At 51.1% G+C, this 12,708-nt stretch overlaps 1 long non-coding RNA gene across 2 annotated transcripts in view; it reads left to right on the top strand.

The window, feature by feature from the left end:
- LOC136097539 (uncharacterized) overlaps positions 1 to 9,710 on the top strand; it is a 77,307-nt gene extending 67,597 nt beyond the window's left edge. The window contains exon 4 of one of the 2 annotated variants that reach the window (XR_011737639.1): positions 8,448 to 9,710. This is a non-coding gene — a long non-coding RNA (uncharacterized lncRNA). The remainder of the gene's footprint in view (positions 1 to 8,447) is intronic. The other variant, XR_011737638.1, reaches the window with a different exon arrangement.
- The last annotated feature ends 2,998 nt before the right edge of the window (positions 9,711 to 12,708 follow it).

The following is a 12,708-nucleotide window of genomic DNA, read 5'->3' as shown; positions in this document are numbered from 1 at the left end:
ACAAGACCTCTGCAAGTGATGCTGTTATAGTTGGGGACTCTACCTATAGTACTAAACTCTGCAGTTACAAGCTATCAATATAGCATGGTACATGATATTGTAATGTCTAATAGCACAGAGCAGTTGAGGTTGGAAGGTGTCTCTGGAAAGGCAGGGTCGGCTAGAGCAGAGCGCACAGTGCTGAGTCCACTGGATACCACCGTGCTGCCTCTCCGTCTGCGAGCAGAGAACCCTCTGACTGGTCCCTGAGACAATGCTGAACGACAAATAAGGACATTAAGAAAGAGCAAAAAGTGTTGGATTTACTCCCGCTCCATTATGAAGAGGATGAAGAGCAGCGTGAATGTGTCTTTTGAAACAGTGCCGTGAACTCCCTGGTGCCAATGGCGCTCACGTACCGCAGCCGACACCTGTGGGTTAGGACGGGGCTCTCCGGGGATTGTGGAGGAGGGTGCGCCGGTCTGGGGGTGCTCGGGGTGGGTCCTTCCCCTCCTGTCTCCCCACACTCTTTGCGTGGGGCGGGGGAAGAAACACAACGTCCCGGTGAGGCGTGGGGGAGCTCGGCCGCGCCCGGAGCGGGAGCTTTTCTTCCGTGTGGGGAGGTGGGGCCAGGGGAGCGGCGCTCGGGCCGTGCCGGGGGCCGCTGCCCGCGCAGAGGCGGGACCGGCGGGGCGCAGCGGGCGGCGCGGGGCGGCCATGGGCTCCGTGAGCTCGGCCCTGGGCCGGCCGCGGCGCGCCCTGGGGCGGGTGGGCACCGAGCCGCCCTCCGCCGCCGCTGTCCGGGCCCCGCCGCCGCTGTCCGCGGTGCTGAGGCCCCGCGGGGAGGAGGAGGAGGAGGCGGAGGAAGAAGAGGAGGAGGAGGCGGAGGAAGCGGGCGGCCCCGCGGAGCCCCCGGCACCCACCCGCAGCCCCGGCGCCCGTGAGTGTCAGCGGGGGCAGGCGGGACCGCCGGGACCCCCCGCAGCCGCCGCCGGCACCCGGCCGCCCCCGCCGCTTCCTCAGCGCGGGGCTCGCCCAAGCGGCGGCGGGCGGCGCAGCACCGAGTGGAAGGGGAAGGGCAGGGGGTGCCCCGGGGTGTGGAGGGGAAGAGCCCAGCCTCGGCCATCTTTCCCCCCGCCCAGCGAGGAAGCGGAGGGGGCTTGTTCAGAGGCAGAGCGCTGTTTGCTCCAGCGGTGCGATGTGGGGAGGGGGCTGTTTTTTGTGGGGGAAGGAGGTCGCTGGAAGTTAGAGAGCGTTTCAAAAAGATGGGCCAAATATGTTACAATTACACAAAAAATTACGAGCCGTTTAATGGTTCATCAGGTTTTAGTAAGCTTTTTACAAATGCGCAGTATTCCCATCACCTGCCGTATGGACAACATAGAGAGGATAGTTGATAGTTTGTGGTTGCAGAGATGCAGTGACTTCAAACTGGGTCCGCCTTTTGGAAACACCCTGTATATTAACCTTCCAGGTTTCTTATGCAGTCACCCGGGTAGAGCTTTAGGTCTCTTTCCAAAAGAGCTTTCACGGAGTTAGGCGTATACAGAAGTTTGTGAATGCCTACTTGTTTACCCAATCTGTATTTCAAAGGTTCACAAAACTACGCTCTTTCACTTTGGCTAGTGGCTCCCTTTAGTACTATGTAGTCATTACTTATTGGCATTGAGAATTGAGAATGTTGCTCCTGTATCTACCAAACTTTCACTTGTTTTTGTTCTTTCCCTGGCTTCATTATAACCAGTGGATTCACTAGGGTGGATTCCCCAGGTCTCCATCCGTCTCTTTCAACATTTGCTACCGTCCGATTCTCCCTTTGCCTACTTCCTCTGCGCCTTTCTCGACATTCATTGTGCCAACGTCCTTTTTTCCCGCACCATGCACACCGATCTCCTTCTAAAGGCTTTGGAAACCTTCCAGCCCTTCCAGTTCTCAGTTCCCTACTCTCTTGTAGTGCTGCTATTAGCAGATACCTATCCTTCCCACGGTCTTCTTCCCTGTTACTAAATACTCTCCAGGCTTCATCTAACAGTGTTTCCAAATTCCGACTTTCTGTTGCTTTCAGAATATCGTTTGCTGACTGACTTGTAAATAACAACACTAACTGCTGCATCCCTACTTCTGAGCCCGGGTCAGAAGGTGTACATCTAAGGGGAAATAAATCCGAATGCTCTGTGCGCGTTACGCACAACCAAGCAGCCCAGCAGGGGACGGAGGGGCCAAGCGGTGGCGACTGCCCCCCCGCTTCATCCCCCGCGGGCGGCGAGCCAGGAGGAGAGGAGCTGCAGCTCCAGCTCCAGCAGCCGCCGCTCTCCCCCCCTTTTTCGCCGCTTTACTGGGCAGTCAGCTCCTTACTTTTCTTTTTTCTTCTTCTATTATTTCTTTTTTCTTCTTCTATTATTTCTTTTTTCTTCCCGCTGCAGCTTATCGAGGGGGAGCTGCCAGGCCTTGAAATTTCTATTCGAACTTCACAGCGTAGGCTTGGGCTCCTTTTGCCCTTTTTCTCTCTTCATTTAATTCCTGCAACTATAAACCCTCAGCTCCTACCTTTTGTAATTTCTCACAGATGTCAATAAACAGCTTATTAAGCATCAATCCCTTACATTAGTTTAGGTCCAATTTGGTCTATCCCTAGAACAATACTAACTGCAATACAGCTAAGCCAGAATTTCACATTCACTTCCCCCCACTCATTTAGTGTGATGTGTAAAGACGCATGTTAAGGGGGAGCAAGGCGGTACTTTAGTATCGGAACCGGTTCTCATTTTGTAATTGTCTCCCCAAACAAAATTATTTTGGTACCAAATATAAATATGCAAACTAAAATACTCAGACATGCAGACCAAATACCAAGCTCAAATATGCAAACAGATCACAGTTGCACTCATTCAAGGCAATATCTGGATTTTAGCATTGCACCTTTAAGCCACTCACTGCTCAGCTGGGTAGAGGCACCGCTGGGTCTCCCTGGCAGAACAGATCAGTGCCCACTGTAGCCCCATCGGCACCCATCCCCCCCACACCGCCTTCAGCAAGCTGGACTGGGCAAGCCTTTTATTAGTGTCTCATCTGGGGTATTACAACTGTTATCCCAAAACAGCATTTCTTACCTCGTGTGAAAGCTACATTGCTCATCGTACAGATGGTTGTACACTGAAGATTATTACAACAGGCATGGAATGTCGGGGCACTTATAAAGATAACACACATGATTACCAAGCTAGCTATTAGTTCAACAAACACCTATCGTTTGCTTTGTCCACCTCTGCCCGATCTCCTTGCGGAGACCATGGAACCGTGGATCGGGACTCCTCACTCGCTTCGCACTCAGACGGCATCTCAAGCACTCATTCACACAAAGCACAGTACCGGGCACAAAAACTTCTTAATCAATCCTGAGGGGTTAAGATGTTATAAAGCTTCAATTGCCATGGGGACTCGAACCCCTGACAATTGTAGTGGGACTCGAACCATGACTGGAGAGTCTGTTTACCCTTCTCCCACTTCCATGCAGTCATTAGCGGGTCCATCCTGGCTCTCATAACCGGGACGCAACAGAAGGCTCAGGGTTACTTGATCTACCCCCAAAATCGGTAGCGGCTGACCCCCTTCTGGTGGAGTCAAGTCCGTAATCCCCTTAGGTAGGTGCCCATTTACATCAATATGGGGAATCTGGCCATGCGGAGGCTTCCCTCGCCAGTTACTGGCCCCCCATGTTGCAGGCACATGTTACAGTAAAACATAAGCATACCTATCCCCTTAATTCAAAAAGTCGTCGTCTGCCCCCGCGGTGACCAGCAGGAGCGGAACGGAGACCCTCTGTACCAAAAGGTTCGAGACATGTCTGGGAGGTCCGTTTCTCTCAGGCGGCCCGCACAGCCAGGCAGAGCTTGTGCCTTCGTGGTCGCCAAAATTGATACGTGGAAACAACTTCACAACCTATAAGGTCATAAAACTTTACAACGTGCAAGGTTATAAAGCAGGTATGTTTATTTGATATCGGGTGCAAGGGGGATCAATCCACCATCCATGCGCACCTTCTAAGGCTATGAGGTGTGTTTAAATACAGCAAGGTGTTAGGTATTCATAATAACCACAGGAACGCCTATACATATTCGTAACCTTTCCCCGCTTCTTATTAAAATGAGTCCCAGGTCATAATTTGCAAAGTCTCCTCCTAGACAGCTCCCTGTTGTGCCTGCGCAGTGCCATCTGGTGGTCTTGAGGAGGGGTCTTTGGATGAGGGCTCCTTCAGCTTCCTCACAGTGAACTTTTTACCTTTGGCTCATTATGTTGAATTGACTGGGACCCAAGCTGCCAAGTCGATTGAAACCAGGCTGGCACCCCCTTTTGCTCTAAATCTTTGTTATCTTGTCTCCTCAAGTTTACAGCTGGGTGCAGTAAAACTTCTTATCTTGGCATTCGAGGGGGTTCTGTTTTTCTTAGCATAAGTCTACATAAAGCTCTAAACTAAGCACTTATTGTGTGCCTAAGCCTTAAAGTGGTAGTTTGTTAGTAGGCACCCATGATATGTTTAGTTAACCCTTAAAATGGTAGTTCCCTCTATCATCTCCCCTCCCCCCCATCCCCTGTCTCTCACCCCTTCTCCCCCCCTCTTCCCCCCACCCCCTTCCCCTCTCTCTCCCGCACTCCCCGCTCTGTCCCCCCTCCCCGTCCTATCCCTCTCTCCTCACTCCCCCTCCCTCCCTCTCTCTCTCTCCCCCCTCCCTCCTCTTTTCCCTAAAAAACACTTTCAAGGACACAAAACACAATGGATACAAAGTGTTTATTTTTATTTTATTTTAGGTTCTTGAAGGTTGGTTAGTTGCTTGCTGTTGTTGTAGGTTGGGTTAGGTGAGTTGTTCTATGCTGGTTTGGGCAGGCTGTTCTAGCTAAGTTTAGGGCCAGCTCGTGGAGCAGCAGGCACCCAGCCCAAATGGCCCAAAGAAGCCGTGGCAAGGGGCCGTGCTCAGCGCTGCAGAGGAAGGCAAAAAACCCCCGGAGACGCTTGCTGTCCCACCTGGGGGAAAAAAAAAGCCTTCCTCCCCCCAGCTGCAGGGCACGAGAGGCCATCTTCCTGGTGCTTGAGCAGCAGGCAGGATCCGAGCCAAAAGGGCCCAGAGGAGCTCTGCAAAGTGGTCATGCTCAATGCTGCAGAGGAAGGCAAAAAACCCCCGGGGACCAGTGCCAATCTGCCCCGGGGGAAAAAATTCCTTCCTGACCCCAGTGCTGGCGATCGGCTGTTCCCTGAGCATGTGAGCCAGACCTGGCTCCTTGTCCCACAGGCTGCTCACGCCTCCCAGGACCTGCCCAAGCCCTAGCCTATCCTATCCTAGCCTAGCCTGTCCTACCTTGCACTGGAGCCATCTCCTGGACTTGGGAGAGTGCCCAAAGGCCTCTCACCTGACGGACCTTGGGGGCAAGAACGCTTTGGAAAATCCTGCTTCCAAGTGTCCTGTCAAGAATTCATGAGCAAACCTGGGCAGAGAAAACAAAATGCCAGAGATGAAACTTACTGCACGTAACAAGAGGACACAACAGAGATGACGGAGGAAAACAGCAAGAGGGGAAGGAGAGGAGGAGCAGAGAACACATGAGTAAACGAGACCCTTGAATCTCACCCAATCAGAGGAGTAAGAGAAGGGTTCCAAAAGACCAGGCTCTGAATACAAAGCATACCTCGTAAGGTTTTGTCTCCAAACTTTTCCTCTTTTGAAGGCAAGGTGCAGATCCCACGCTGTCCTTTGGTCTCCGACGTCCTCCAGCGGCGTCCTTTGGTCCCCGACGGTCTCTGGCGGTCTCCAGTGGGCTTCTGTGGGCACACACACACACACGCACGCACACATCTGCTTTTTATTTTCTATATCTACACATTTCTATTAACTCTAGAGTCTGTATACACGTCTACAGGGAGAAGGAGAAAAAGTCTGACTTATTTGTGCAATGTGCAAACCTTTTCCCTTGAAGGCAAGCTCCAGCTCCAGCGCTGCCCTTGGGTGTCCTGGCCGTCTGTGGGGGCTCCTGAGGACTCCTCCCGGTGCTCTGGGGCTGCCGACCAGAAGATGGCAGCGACTCTCCTCGCCTCTTCCCCAGGCCCCAGGGCAGAGGAGATGCCCCGGCATGAGGGCCGGGGGTGCGGGTTGGGAAGCCGGGCTCACCTGCGGCTCCAGAGCGGCTGCTGCTCCGGCCCGGCCCATCCCATCCCGTCCCATGCCCCGGAGGCGGCTAGTGGCGGCTGCGGGGGCGGCGCCGCTTGTGCCCAGGCGCCTGTTTGGGGGCTCTGGGAGAGCCCCCGGCCGTCCTGCGGCGCTTCGGGCACCACGGCGCTGGGGGCTGCCCGCCCATGCTGCTCTTGTGCCCCAGCAGCCCTGCCTGAGGCGGGTCCACGTCCATCGGCTCCGCCTCCTCCCGAGGCGGGTCGATGTCCATGGGCTGCTCCTCCTCCTCCCGGGGTGGGTCAACCTCCATCGGCTCCTCCTCTTGCCTGTGGGCGGTGCTGGTGCTCGCGACAGGCTGCCGCCGTTTCTTGGGCGGCGGAGCCATGGGCCGGGGGGTCCGTGAGCCTCCTCTTCTCTCTTCTGCTCGCTGCGGCCTCTTCTCTCCGAGCGCTGGCGCGGCTGGCACGGCTGTGCTCCAACTGCCACAACAGAGGCTCGCGGCGTCCCCAGCGAACGCTGCGGTGGCCGGCATGGCGGCCCGCAGGGCCACGAGGGCCCCGTCGCGGGGCCATTTTGCTCTGCAGTGCTGTCAGTGCTTGCATTTGGTTTGCCTCGCCTCGGATGGAACCAGCTCGTTTGCCTTTTGTCTTGAGGAAAGACCGACAGCCGCACATCTTTTGACAATATCTTTTACCAGCACGACAAACCTGGCACTTGTATTGCACAGTTATCCTGCGCTAAGGGATTCTGCTGTTTCTTTAGTGCTGTAGGATGAAGAATGCAAAAGGTGTTTGAAGAGACAGTGCTCGTTCCCGCGTTTACCGGCACACGGCGCGGGGCCGAGGAGCGACGGCTCTGCCATCCGCTCGTCGGGGCTGCTGGCTCGGTCTTTGCGGGAGGCGGTAGCGATTGCTCGGGTCTGTGTCCAGCATGGCGGCCAAGGCGAGCGACAGCCCCTCTCAGCTGCTGCTGCCGCTCGGTAAGCGGCGCCGCGACGCTTCCGCGCTCTCCCGGTGCCCGGGCGGGGCTGCGCTGGGGCCCGGCCTGTGCCCGGCGGGCGGGCGGAGAGGGCGAGCGGAGAGGGCGAGGCCGCTTGCGGCAGGCGTGGATGGCGCGCTCGGCGCCGCCGCTTGGCGGGCAGCTGGAGCGGGGGGAGCGGCTGTGCCCGCCGGGTCCGGCGGTGTCGGCCGGTGCGGGAAAATCCCGTCGAAGAGGTTACAGGCTTGTGAGTATTATTTCTGCTTCTTGTTGCTCTTTCATTTTGTGTTTCCTGAGGGAAAACTTGCTGTAAGGTCTGTAAGCCAAACGTGTTTGTTTTTTTGGAATGTTTGCCAGCTGAGTAGTTTCTGCCTTGGACTGAATCCTTGGGGGTGATCTGTTCGGGGCAGCCCTGTCATAGAGTAGCAGTTGCGTGACCGATCCTTGTCATCGGGTTCCTACCTGGTAGCCTTGATTTGGCGTGGGTTGTTGTGTTGAACTTCTCCGTAGTGAGTTTGGTTTTCCATTTCCTGAAGGTCTAGGCAAAGATTAAACAAATGAGTGGACTTAAAGAGAAGTATTTATTATTTGGTCATGCCATGTTGCTCTTTGAAACCTGTTTTGATTCTTGGTGATATTCAAGAAATTGCCGCGACTCAGAGGGCAAATCTTGATGTGCTGAGCAGAAGAGTGCAATGGATCTTTTTGCTTGCCAGGTAGCTTTCCTGACCCATGTGGCCAGTTGATCAAGATTCCACTGCACGCCTGAGGGAGTGAGAAAGTTCCTCTCCCTCCTATAATAATGACCGTGATGCTAATGGGATGAAATACTCTTCTTGATCAGCCTGGATGTCAGTCAAGCTCTGTCCCATCTCTGCCCCCCTTCCTCGACAGGTCCCATCCCTGGGCAGAGCAGTCAGAATGTCCTTGGCTCTCAGACCAGAGCAATTACAAGCATTAGTTCTGTGCTGGGGTGTTAGCTCTTGTTCTCAAACTAATTCCAAATAATGAGCGTGCGAGCTGTGAAAAAGAAAGGTTTCTAACTGCCTGAAGAAAATCAGTTTGCTTTCGGTGAAAACAGCACAATTTCTTTCAGGTATGGAGCCCTCAGGGCTCTGTCAGGGCTTGCTTTTCTCCTCTGCCTTCTTTTCCCTTCCCTTCCCTTCCCTTCCCCCTTCCCTCTCCCTTCCTTCACTCTTCCCTAAAAACCACTTCCCAGGACACAAAACGCAATGGATACAAGTGTTTCTATTTTATTCTGGTTGATTTTATTTTTTAATGTACTTCCTTTGATGTTATTTGATGTCATTTCTGTTTCTCACTCTGTTTCAGAGCCAGTGCTCACAATCCTTAACGCAAGCCCACGTGTAGCCAGGAGCAGGCTGCTGCGTTCTTCACTTTAGCTTGAACAAACAGCCCTTGCAGGCTGGCAAAGGCAAGTCCCAGAGCTGCAGAGAGCAGCAGCAGGAATAGAGGCCAAGCTTTCCCTGGTTCCTGAAGAGGGAGAACCTTGAGAATGAGGCGCGGGACTGACCACGCACAAAAGAAGAGGTATGTGGTACTGTGGGATCTTTTCCAAAGCATCACATGTAGCGATGACAAGCAGGTGTTTTGCCTTCCACAGCTTGTTTTGCTGCTGTGCTTCTTGGGCAGGGATGCACGAGAAGCGCTCTGGTCCCGGCCAGGCGCTGCTGTTGCCCGCAGGGAGAGGTGCCGAGTGGCAGCTGCGGATGTTGCTTCCTGTTCCTGACAGGACACCAGTGGCTGTTCCAAAGCACTGGGTCCCCATGCAACACCTCTGCATCCTGTTCCCTGCATCTGCCTTCTTTGTCTGTAACTTGTTTGGGTTTTGCCTGTTTCTTTCTACCTTGTTTGTTTTTTTGTTTTGGTGGTGGTGGTGTTGTTTCTCTTGTTGCTGTTGTTCTGGTTTTGTTGGGGTTTTTTAAGTTTGTTTAGTTTGGTTGGTGTAGGTCAGTTTCTATGAGTTGGTTTTGGTAGGCTTTTTGAGACTGGTTGTTCGAAGGTGGTTGTTTGACGCTGTATTACGTTGTTGGTAGGTTGTGTGTTCGTAGGTCACTGAAGGCTGGTTGTTTTAGGTTAAGGTTTGTTAAGTTTGGTTTAGGTTGGCGGTCTTAGCTGCTTGTTTCAGGTTTGATGGTTTAGCTTGGTTTGGGTTGGTTAGTTTAGGTGGGCGGGTTCAGGTTGTTTGATGTGATGTTCTTAGCGCTGCTCTGTGTGGTTTAGCTGAGGAGGTTTCTTTTTCTCAGTTTTGCTGGGTTCTTTGGTTGGTGCTGTTTTCTGAGGATTCTTTAGCACTGGCTGTGTTAGTTTGGTTTAGGTTTCTGGTTTTAGTAGCTCGGTTCAGTTTGTTGCGGTCGTTTGAGGTTGGTTTGAGGCAGGTTCTTTGAGGGTGGTTGTGAGAGGCTGGTTGTTGAAGGCTGGTGGGTTCAGGTTGCTTGATGCAGGTGATTTTTGGATGAAGTTGTCTTCCGTCGGTTGCTGTAGGTGGCGTATCTGAAGCTGTTTTCATTGAGGCTGTTTTCTGTAGTTTGGTTGAGGTTTGTTTAGATGATTTTAAGTTGGGGGTGGGTGGGTGGGTTGGTTGGTTGGTTATTTGAGGTTGTTTCTTTTCAGTAAGCAGCTTAGGTGGGTTGGTGGGTGTCTGTGTTTTTAGGTAGGTTGGTTTAGGCAGGTTTGGTTTACATTGTTTAGGTCGCTTGAAGGGTTTCTGTTAAGGTTGGTTCAGGTTGTTTGGTTTAGGTTGGTTTAGTTATTTCCTGGTAGGTTGTTTAGGGCAGTGTTATGCACGGTGCATGTTTTGCAGATGGGTTCCTTCAGGCTGGGGTGGCTTAGATTGGTTGTTGAGGGTGCTTTAGGTGGTTTGGTTAGATGTACATTGTGTTTAGTTGGTTTTCGGTTGTGTCTGGATGCTTTGGATGTGAGTGCAATCTCGCTGGGACACGTGTCCCCCCACTAATCACCAGGCTCGATTGGGCTGTTTCTGCTGTCTCGGCAGACGTCCCCTTCCTCCTTCCCTGCTCCACGTGTTTCCCTGCCTTGCTCAAAGAGGACGACGTTCCCGGCTAGAGGCGAACCATAGCTAGGTCAAGGGTATACGGTAGCTGCGCTGTGCTTGAGGACCTCCAAACAAGCTCAGGGTCCGTTAGGAGGAGAACCTGGGGTAGTCAGGCTTCCAAGACTGCAGGCACATCCAAGTGAGACACTGCCTGGGGTAGGGCGGCTGGTGGTTGGGTTTTTGTTGTTGAGGTTTTTTAGGGTGTTTTAGCTTTGTTGTTGAAGTTGAGTTGATCTAGATTGGTTTTTAGCTTGGTCGTTGTAGGCTGGTTTCAGTGGTTCTATTTAGCTTTGGGTTGTTTGCTTTAGGTCATTTTGGTCAGGTTATGTCATTTGGTTTTGTATTTTTGAGGTTGGTTTAGATCGGTCGCTTTAGGTAGTTTTATCCTTTATTAGATTGGTTTTAAGTTGTTTGAGATTGTTTAATGGTTATTTTAGGTTAAGATTGGTTGGTTTCAGTTTGTTTAGCTTGTTTGGTTCTAGGTTGCTTAAGGTTGGTTGAGAAATGCCGGTTTATGTAGTTTTAGATTGTTTTAGGTAGGATTTTTTTAGATCATTTGGTTTAGATAGGTTTGTTTTAGGATTGTTTAGGTTGGTTTATTTTGTTTGGTTTAGGTAATTTGTTGTAGATTGTTTAAGGTTCTGTTTAGGTTGTTGGTGGCTGATTGAAGTTTTTTAAGGCAGATTGGTTTAGCTTCTTGTCGAGGGTTATGATTGCGGGGTGACAATCAAACCCTGGCAGATGTATTGTTAACCTCCTCTCCCCCCCACTTCCCCCTTTTGCCCCTCCCTCTCCCCCCTTCCCACTCAGGACAGGCGATCGGGAGGGAAAGAAGGACAGAGAGAAGAGAGTTGGAAAAGTTAAAGATGTTTTACTAATGCTACTAATAAGAATAGAGAAAATAATACAAAATATACAAAACCAATCTTGTAAGTCTCAGCAACTGCAGAGCCAGCACCCAAAGTCCTGGATTAGACTCTGTAGCCAACCGGAGCTGGATTCAGTCTCTCACTAGGCCTCAGTTCGCAGGGACGACCAGCAAGGTCCTCTCCTAATGTCAGCCATGAGGAAAAAAAGGGAAAGAGACAAAAGGGACGAGATCCTCGTGATCTCCCACTTTTATATGAAGTATTCACGTGAATGGAATGTTATACACCGTTGGTCAGTCTCTCGGTCACCAGTTTCTCGTTGTCCCTCTCGCGAGATGTCCATCCGTGCTTATCAATAAGTTTGCATTCCCTTGCTAGGTTTAACCAAAACGTGTCGGGTTCTCCAGGAAAATGCAGCTAATATGAAGGCTTTAGCTGACAGGCAAATTCACTAAAAAAGAAACTTGTTTTTAACAAAACCAGGACATTCCACCCCTTATAATATGGCATTCACTGAATACTTAAACCTTATCAATTCAATCTATCAATACAATCTAATTAATCACTACTACTATATATATATATATGTACATATATACACAGGAGTAATTAATCAGTGGACCATCCTTTGAAAAGTTCATTAAGGTCTTTTTGTCACAACAGTCTCCCAGGGCAGGAAAAATCGTACAAGTGCATCTCATGACCACTGTTTGTGGGTTAAGGACACCAACTTCGAAGAAGGTGTCGGGCGCCACTCGAAGAAGCTAGCTCTAGTTTCATCACCATTGTCTTGATCTGAAAGACACTTATTAAACATTGTTAGTGCGGCAATTCACATCATACAGTTCAGCATTGCATATTTTCACCTAAAATCAAATCTCCTTGAGGTACACACCGAACTTCTCCATCCTTAAGCATCACCCACCAGGTGCTGCCAGGTCCCTGGGCAAAAACAATCCCACGAATAGGTTTGCCTTTGCCTGAGGCAGGAGTAACCCAGACTGCCTTTCCTAAGATATTTTTCATGTGTACTACAGGGACTTTATCTCCTTCTACAGTCCGTAGAATTTCTGATTGGGCAGGCCCGGCTCGATTGGTTGATCCCCTAGTGTTGACCAACCAAGTGGCTTTTGCTAAATGTGAATCCCAGTTTTTAAAGGTTCCACCACCAAGTGCCTTTAGTGTAGTTTTTAACAAACCATTGTACCTTTCAATTTTCCCAGAGGCTGGTGCATGATATGGAATATGATATACCCACTCAATACCATGTTCTTTGGCCCAATTGTCTATAATACTGTTTTTGAGATGAGTACCATTGTCTGATTCAATTCTTTCTGGCGTACCGTGCCGCCAGAGGACTTGCTTCTCAAGGCCCAAGATAGTATTTCGGGCTGTAGCATGAGGTACGGCATATGTTTCCAAGCATCCAGTGGTTGCTTCCACCATTGTAAGTACATAGCGCTTACCTTGACGTGTTTGTGGAAGTGTAATATAATCAATCTGCCAAGCTTCTCCATACTTATACTTTAACCATCGCCCCCCATACCATACAGGTTTTAACCGTTTTGCTTGTTTGATTTCGGCGCAAGTTTCACATTCATGAATAACCTGTGAAATAGTGTCCATAGTTAAATCCACCCCTCGATCA

Source organism: Patagioenas fasciata, chromosome 2 (assembly GCF_037038585.1).
Source record: "Patagioenas fasciata isolate bPatFas1 chromosome 2, bPatFas1.hap1, whole genome shotgun sequence".
Lineage (NCBI taxonomy): Eukaryota > Metazoa > Chordata > Aves > Columbiformes > Columbidae > Patagioenas > Patagioenas fasciata.
The sequence above is the reverse complement of the archived record's forward strand: the minus strand, read 5'-3'. Positions and strand labels throughout refer to the sequence as shown.